Below are 8,613 nucleotides of genomic sequence, written 5' to 3'. Positions count from 1 at the left end.
CTTATAGTTCTCACATAATAAAATTGTGATTATTGTACTAAAATATATTTCCCTTGGTTTGAAGTTTTCTCTGGAAACTATAATCGTTATCCATTAACATTCTACAGGACTTCAAATTCTATGACAACCAAATTGGTAAAATGTACTCCTCAAGCAGGAGTCATTCCGTGTGGTTTAAAAAATAATGAAATTTAGCAGTTGGATGTGATTCACTATGAATTTTTTGGGAAACTTAAGTTCCTTCATGTTACTGTAGACAGTTACTTAGGATGTCTGTTTAATTCTGGCCAATCAGGTGAACCCGCCAAACATGCAAAATGTCACTTACCTTCCTGTTCTTCTATTATGGACCTGCTAGTACAAATTAAAACAAATAATGGTACCACTTACACCTCCCATTCCTAGAAAACATTTTCCTGCAGTGGAATATAGAACACATCACAGGTCTTCCTTATAATTCCACTGGACAAGAACTTGTAGAAAGAATCAGTGGCTTCCTTAAAACTCAATTATTAAAACAAAAACAAGAAAGGCTATCTAGCTGTTTTCTCCATGGGACAACTTTCTAAAGCACTCTCTAAATTATTTAAATTGCAATTCTGATGGGCTTACAGCAATTGGAAAGCATTTTACACTTGCAAAAGAAATACCTAACCCACTGGTCTATGCTTGATGTACATTGGGGCAGCACTGAGCAGGTTTGAGATCAATTCATTGGCTTTATGTATGAATTTTGAATCTGTCCCAGGTCTAAGAGACTTGCTTGATGAGCCAGCAGCTGACATGCAGAAACAAAACTCCCCATGACATCAGTCATGGTAGAGGCCTGTAGCATCATGTGACACTGTGACTGCTCTGAATGGAAGATAACACTGCAGTTGAGGACACCAGCTCTCACTGAGAATTCCAGAGCACTAACTGCCAACCTTAGAGATAAAACAGATCTCTCACTAAGCAAAGATTTACTGCTGGGAATGTCTTTGTTCCAATAGTCACAAGGCGTTGCTCACTTTCCTGCCTCATTCTGCTGCAGCAACTCCCTGCACATCCCCTGCATACTCCCTGATATGTTAAAGACTCAGTAGTTAATGGCCAATCAGAGAAGTTGAAGTCTTAACCACAGAAATTCTGGTCTTCCTGGATCCCTATATACCATATGACTTTCTGTCTTACTATCTCTTATCCTTTGCATACTGGCCCTCGTGCTAGAGTAACAGGTCAGTTCCTGACAATATCAGCACGCATTGTCTGGCCCTGAATAGTTGAACCCCATGGAATTTCTCACTTGAGGAGGGAACATCATTCTGTTTTATCACCCACAGGCCTTCTCTGGCTTCCTGCCAGGGCTATCCATCCATATCATGTGGCATCAACTGAGAAGCAACCCCACCTACAAGCTTTGGGCAGTGGGTCTACGTTTCTATCTACATTTCTACAAAGAAAGGGCAACAGGAAGATGACAGTGGATCTGTTATCCTCTCCAACACAATCCACAGGTCCTATCTGGGGAAAGATTAAACAGCTTATCACAGAGGCTGAACAAATGCTTCACAAAACTATATCTTTCCACCCTAAAAAAATTCTTCCTGGCAATGGTAGCACAAGTCTCCTACAAGTCAGCAAAGGTAAATGATTCCTTTTTTTCTGGTTCTGTTTAGCTGTACACAAAAAAATGATTGATGTGGTATATGAGGCACATATATTTTTACACCACCTTTTTAAAAGTAATTTTATTGAAAAACAAATAGCAATGAGACAGTTTCAAAACTGATTAGTAGGACAGTTTCAATAATTAATACATTGCATATTGTTGTCTTCTTAATGGTTTTTCATAGTACAAGATGCAGACATAATATCCTGTCCAATTACTATTAGTACAAATCTTTCTTCTGACTTAATTAAGAGAAAGTAGCCATATATCTATCAAAACTATACAAAATGGTCCTTCATTTGCATCCCCCTTTTTTGTTTAGTTTTCTCAGAGATGCATATTCCATTCCCATTTAAATATTTTAGGTGCATGAATTCAGCAAAACAATCCAATATAGTCCAGTAGTACATAATAGTAGTGGATTATCTATAGGACTGGCAATATCAGAAGTTGTTGACTTGAGCCTTTTACAGCTCAGCATATTCATATGGCTTTACTGTTTATAATTCGTTTTTATACTTTTCTGTTGGATGGTAAGACAAAGATAAAGCAAGACCTATATAACAAGAAATGTAATTTTTATATAATCACCTGGGAGAACCCTGAGCTTCCTCCTCTCTTTTTGAACAACACTTCTTAGACTACAGACACTGGATGCTCCCTCTTGGCTCTCGAAGGCATTGTGGTAGGGATTATAGGCACTCTGGATATTCCAGTGGCTGCATGTACTACCTCATGGTTGGTATTTGGGGTTGAAGTATACTCGTGGTCTCTAGTGTCATGAGAAACCCTTATTGTGCTCCCTTTCATCCCCAATGATATATGAATCTTATTTTCATCTCTCTCAACCACGCTGGTAGGGATTGTCATCAGGTCTTCATCAATACTGCTGGACTCCTAGATCATCTGTATCTGAGAGGCTTTTCCCCAAACCCAGTGTTTCTCCGTGTTCTCATTCATGGGTGTCTGTAGGAGATAGAACAGGTCTGGAGAGTACTTCATGCCAAGGCACCAATCTCTCCATTATTCATCTTTCTTATAATATAACCCTAGAAAATTAAGGAGCTCGTAACATGATGGTTTTAGAATCTAATTTAATCTGGAATTATAGTCTGCCTTTCAATGACAGTGGCAGAAGGCTGGGGTTATAACGCAGGAGTACAACGCCTACCTGGCAAGCATGAGGTCCTGAATTAGAGTCCAAACAAAAAAAGTTACAAGGTCAGTAACAGCAGTGGCCTGTCTTCTTGGAAACCTAGGATTGCTGGACCTATACCTCTCCTCAGGTAGTTAGCATTTCCTTAAAATAATCCCCGTGATCTAGTAATCTGAACAACTACTTTGAAGACAACAATATGTAATATAACAACCATTTATGAATTCCACTCATGTTGTTTGACAAAATTCTGTATTGTTTCTATTTTTTTCTATTTTTTCTCTTTTAAAAAAATAAAATAATTACTTTAAAAAGAGTAAAGAAAACATTACACCAAATCTGCTGTTCTGCTTCGCAGATAGAGTTTGCAAGATTGGACAAATAATTGAATATTAACACTTGCTTTCAAGATATCTTAATTTTTTCCTTGTTTCTGTCTTTTTTCTACTTGGTTTTGCTTGTCTTTTTACTCTTCAAAATAAAATAAAATTGAATTTAAAAAACATTACAAATGTACAGAATTTTAAAAAATAAGACGATAGGACTTCAACCATGGTTGTTGTATTGTGGATTATTGCCTTCAAAGGAGTTGTTCAGCCTATCAGATATAAGCACTCAAGATTGGTCCAAAAATTGGTTTAAAAAATTTAAAACAAGAAAATAATTTAAACATTAACTGTTCCCCAGCAGAAATCGGCAATACAACTATGCAAGCTATCCCGTATATATACATATATATTTTTCCTTCCTTCTTTCTTTCTTTTCTCCTTTCGTTCATTCCAGTTGTTTCTTCCTTTTCAATAATTTATTTTGTTTCCACAGTATCTGTTGTACCTTTCAGATTTCGGTTACTCCTCCAGGTTCTTACACTAGGAAGGCAATAACCAATGTTCACACATGTGTGTCTGATTTATTTCACTTATAAATGTGGTCTTTAGTTGCGTCCATGTACCCATAAAAGCCTAAAATTAAAAAAAAAAATAAGAAAAAAGTTCCCCATGGCCATTCCCTTCTTCAATGTCATAGTCAGAACTGGCAGCTATCAACATACCGATAAGCTCACCTGGATTTCTATACTTCTGGTCATGTCATGATCTGTACTTCCACCCATACATTCTGGTCCTCACTAAGCAGGAAACTATTCTCACTATTTACAGTTCATCCACTACTTGTTACTGACTTTTAAGGTTCTCAATATTACCTAGTTTCTAGCCTTTTAAGGTCAGTGAGGACTCAGGACATAAGAGAACCTGTGTTGTAATTCAGATGTGTCCCAAATTTACTGATCAAGGAGATTATGGGGCCACAGAGGAAAGTGGTAGATGATGTAGAGTGTGCCTAAGGAGAGTCACATGGAGAGAAAATATTGTCTCAGGCTTTCACAAAGAACAAATTGGTCAAGCAATGGCCGTGACTCATCCACATGGCTGACACTCACAAAGGATCTACAAACTGGGGTACCGGGTTTCAGGATAAATCCTGAGGGGATTTGACTGATTTTGTCAGATACAAAAGTTTATATTTCTTGTTATATAGATCTTGCTCTATCTTAATCTTAACCATCTAACAGAAAAGTATAAAAACAGGTATAAGAAGTTAAGCCATATGAATATGCTGAGCTGTAAAAGGCTCAAGTCAACAACTTCTGACATTGCCAGTCCTATGGATAACCCACTACTATTATGGACTACTGGACTATATTGGATTTTTTTGCTGAATTCATGCACCTAAAATACTTAAATGGGAATGGAATACCCATCTCTGACAAAATTAAACAAAAAAGGGGGATACAAATGAAGGACCATTTTGTATCTGTATAGTTAAGATAGATATATGGCTATTTTTCTCTTAATTCAGTCAGAAGTATTTGTACTAATAGTAATTGGACAGGATATCATGTCTGCATCTTGTACTATGAATAACCACTAAGAAGACAACAATATGCAATGTATTAATTATTGAAACTGTCCTACTAATCAGTTTTGAAACTGTCTCATTGCTATTTGTTTCTTAATAAAATTAATTTTAAAACTTTTTAAAAGATTACCTAGCCTTCAAACTCCTTATCCATGGGCCACTAATAATATTATTTCTCAATTAAATAATGTGCTTATCATAGTGCTTAAACTAAGGGCTAAAATCTGTCTTACATATGATTAAATTCGAAACTCTGCTTTTGGACACGTAATTTCAGCACTTGTAAAAAGGTGGCTTGGGGGTGTGATAATAGTGGCAGCAAAGGAAGCTGCTGTAGCCACAGCAACCACTGCCTTGGCAAATTTCCTCCAAACTGCCCAGACTATGAATGACTATTTTCAAAATAGCACTTCTAAACTCTTACCTCCAACCAATATCAATGAAGAAATTTTACAAAGCCTTATTGCTCTCAAAGTCATGGTAGGAATGACTCTGAACATTGACAAGCTCTTTGGACCCCAAGTAGGCTCAGTTGTGATACTGGTTACCATTCCATGTGCATCACTCCAATTCCACTTTATCATTTCTAAATGCTGAAGCAAACTTCAGCATATACTCTGTGGTATGTTTCATGCTGATCTCAAAAGAGAGATTTCATTCTCCAAAGATAACTATGGGCCCCGTTGCGTAAAGTTCAACAGGAAGCTTGTAATACTACTTTAGATCAACTGAATGATCCCGTCTATTGACTGAATTCCAAAGATGGTTCTCTGGTCTCATCCTTCACATTTAGATTCTTTTCGATACTGAAATAATTTTCTTTTTTCCTCTTTCTTATAACCCAAAGAACCTTCTGGGCACTATTTCAGAGGGTGCTACATACTGAAGCCATAATGATCACTGAGCCCAATATCCTGTGTCCCTTTATGATATCCCTCTTTCCTAAACAAATTTTTAAAACAAAAAGGGGGCTCTGTGACAGAATTAGCCAAAAACATGTGTGAAATGGATATGGAGAAATAAGGGACTTTTAGAGGCCACACCCTAAAATCTCCCAGAATGCATGATTAAAGGTTAATACATAGCCTTTGGGGCCAAAAGTCCAAGCAGGATCAAAACACATTGCCTTAAGGAATGTGTGTTCTGGGGTAGTCTTCCCCATACTCCAATTCATTACTTTCATTAGCTCCAAGGTCAGTCATGTAGTAGACCTCTCTGTCCCTTTCTTGTCCTTTCCCTGTCATTCCCATGTCTCCAACACAAATTTCTGCAAAGATGTTCTTCTTTGTCCTCTATTCTTGCTTCCTGGCCCTATCAATGAGAATCCACAGAAGTTTCAGTTCTGGGCTGCATTTTACTAAGACTCTCTCACCCTGAGGGGTCCTGGCTACACAGCAGTTCTTCCTGGGCCTTCTTGGAGGTTAAACTAGACGTTCATTCCATGTAACTACTCATCTTTATGCCATGCAACAGTCATACACTGCAAAAACTTGCATCAATATATCAAACAGAAATCCTCCTCAAAGAAACTACTCCTATACTATAGAATAACTTAACCTTTTTGAAATAAAAAAACTACTCTTTAAACTCAATAGTTCTTCCCCAAAAAAATAACGTTTTCCAAAAAACTTCTTAAAGCAGTACTGAAATCCTGTTATAATCTACACACTTCTAAAATTCTAGTTTTATCACTTATATACACTGAGTTTGTTCACAGCTTTAACCACATGCTAAACTTCTTCCTTATAAAGATAAGGCTTTCCTACCCATTTGGTTTGAAACTGTCTCATCGCTATTTGTTTATCAATAAAATTATGGAAAAAAACAAAGATAAGGCTCGCTGTTGTGCATTGCATCTTGCATGCTGTTGGTCACCCAAAGACAAAAGAACCAGAACTGGATGCATAAATATAGCATAACATCTCCCAATCTTAGTGCTGTGGAGCCAGGAAGACAAACCCAAGCCTCTTTCAGAAAGAGGTTGTGATGATGTACACTACATGTGCATTTTAATACTTTCATTCTTGAAATTATAGGTGCCTTTATAAAATGTTTTATAAAATAAAACATTTTAGGACATTATAAAAATGTATTAATGTGGAATAGAAAGATATTGTTCTACAGTTTCATTTTCTTAAAGAATATGAAATGGTGATAGAGAAAAGCAGCATTAGAAATGATACAAAATTTCACTAAACAAAGTACTAGGGATTTAACAGTGGTTGCTGTATTGCATGATGTTATGTTATTCATTGTTTAGGTTGCCAGATATGAACATACAAGATTATGAAACATAAGAAGTTATTTTCTTTACAGGAAATTGAAAATATCATCTGAACCTTAAAATATTCACTTATCATTCTATGTTTTTGTAATGGATGAAACTTGTTTGTTGTTGTTGTTGTTGTTGTTGTTGTTGTTGTTGTTGTTGTTGTTGGGGTTTTTTTGTATTTTAAGGAAGGGTCTACAGGGTGTTCAGGATCTCACTACTAGGTCAGACTTGTAGTGATCCACCTGTTTACAACCTCCCTAGATCTGGGATTACAGGTACATGCCACCCCACCCAGTCTCAATTGCCATCTCATCATGCCCCGGAGGCGGGGCTGGCACAGCAGGCCTGGGGATCAAACCCCTGGACCCTGCACCTGCTTGCAGGTGCTTTAATCCACTGAGCTATTTGGCTGACCCTTGTAATAGATGAAACTTGTAAAGAGTCATTTAAATATTAATTCTAATCATGAAAATTCCCATTTAATTTCATATATCATAGGAATCTAAAATGAACTGCACAACAAAAAGCCTTAAGCATTTTGTCCAAAAACTGGACAAGCATCTTTTATCTGAGGAAAGGAAGTGGGATACTTTCACTTTTTCATTTTAAGACAGGATCTTGTTAAACAGTCCAGGCTGAACTGTAACTTGCAATACTCCCTGCCCATATCCCAAAGTGCAGTAATGACCAACATGTGCACCCGTGACACGATGATGTTGCTCTTCATCTACCTTTCAGGTAGTGGAGATGGAGCCTCCAGCGCTGGGATAGCTGAGCAATATGGGGAGGGTGGTGTTGGAGGCCACAGCTCTTCTCAGCTTCCCTTCCTACCATTTTATCATCCAGCTCAAGTGGAAAGTGAAGTTAAGGGCACTTGATATGTGGGACTGAGGTGGCATTCTACCCACCAGGTCAGGACTCCCACCAAAGCCCCTTACCTCAGGGCCTGACACACCAGAGCCCAGGCTGGTACTCATGCAGCAGGTGGGTAGAGCCTGTGGGTGCCCTCTTAGTCCCATGTAAATCTGACAAATCCTCAGTCTAGCCTCAGGACAGGAGTCCAGGAGATCCACTGTCCGCAAGCCTAAACCATTGCCAGGAGACACTGCACATGGCTCAAGATCCATCACTGCTTCCCTGGTACACTGGCCAGGACCCCACTGACAAAGCAGCCTAGGTTCAGGATAAGTCTGGCAGCAGCAATCTCAAGTTCTGTTCTTAGATTCCAGGCTTGAAGCACTGGCTCCTTGGCCCAAGGACGTGGATAAACAGAGGGTTGGTCTCAAGAGCCTCTCAAGGACAAGGCCAAACCCTGGCACCACATGAGCCAAAGCCCCTGGTATACATGGCAGCACAGTGCAGCCTGCCTGGTCCCCCTACCAACGCTCCACAGTGAGCTACAACCTCAGTCTGAGCCCTTGATGCTTCCAAGTACCCACATCTGTGTCCCATGTAATGTGCTCTGAATCCCTGCCTGCTGGGCTCACAGGAAGGGGCAAGCTCCTGGCAGTCCTACTGCCTGTCTGGTCCTACCAGTGTGCTAGAGGCACAGAGATGATGGTGATGATGATGATGATGATGATGATGATGATGATGATGATGATGATGATGATGATG

This window comes from Octodon degus, unplaced genomic scaffold, assembly GCF_000260255.1.
Source record: "Octodon degus isolate 3935 unplaced genomic scaffold, OctDeg1.0 scaffold00123, whole genome shotgun sequence".
Classification (NCBI taxonomy): Eukaryota; Metazoa; Chordata; class Mammalia; order Rodentia; family Octodontidae; genus Octodon; species Octodon degus.
This window is presented reverse-complemented; position numbering follows the sequence as displayed.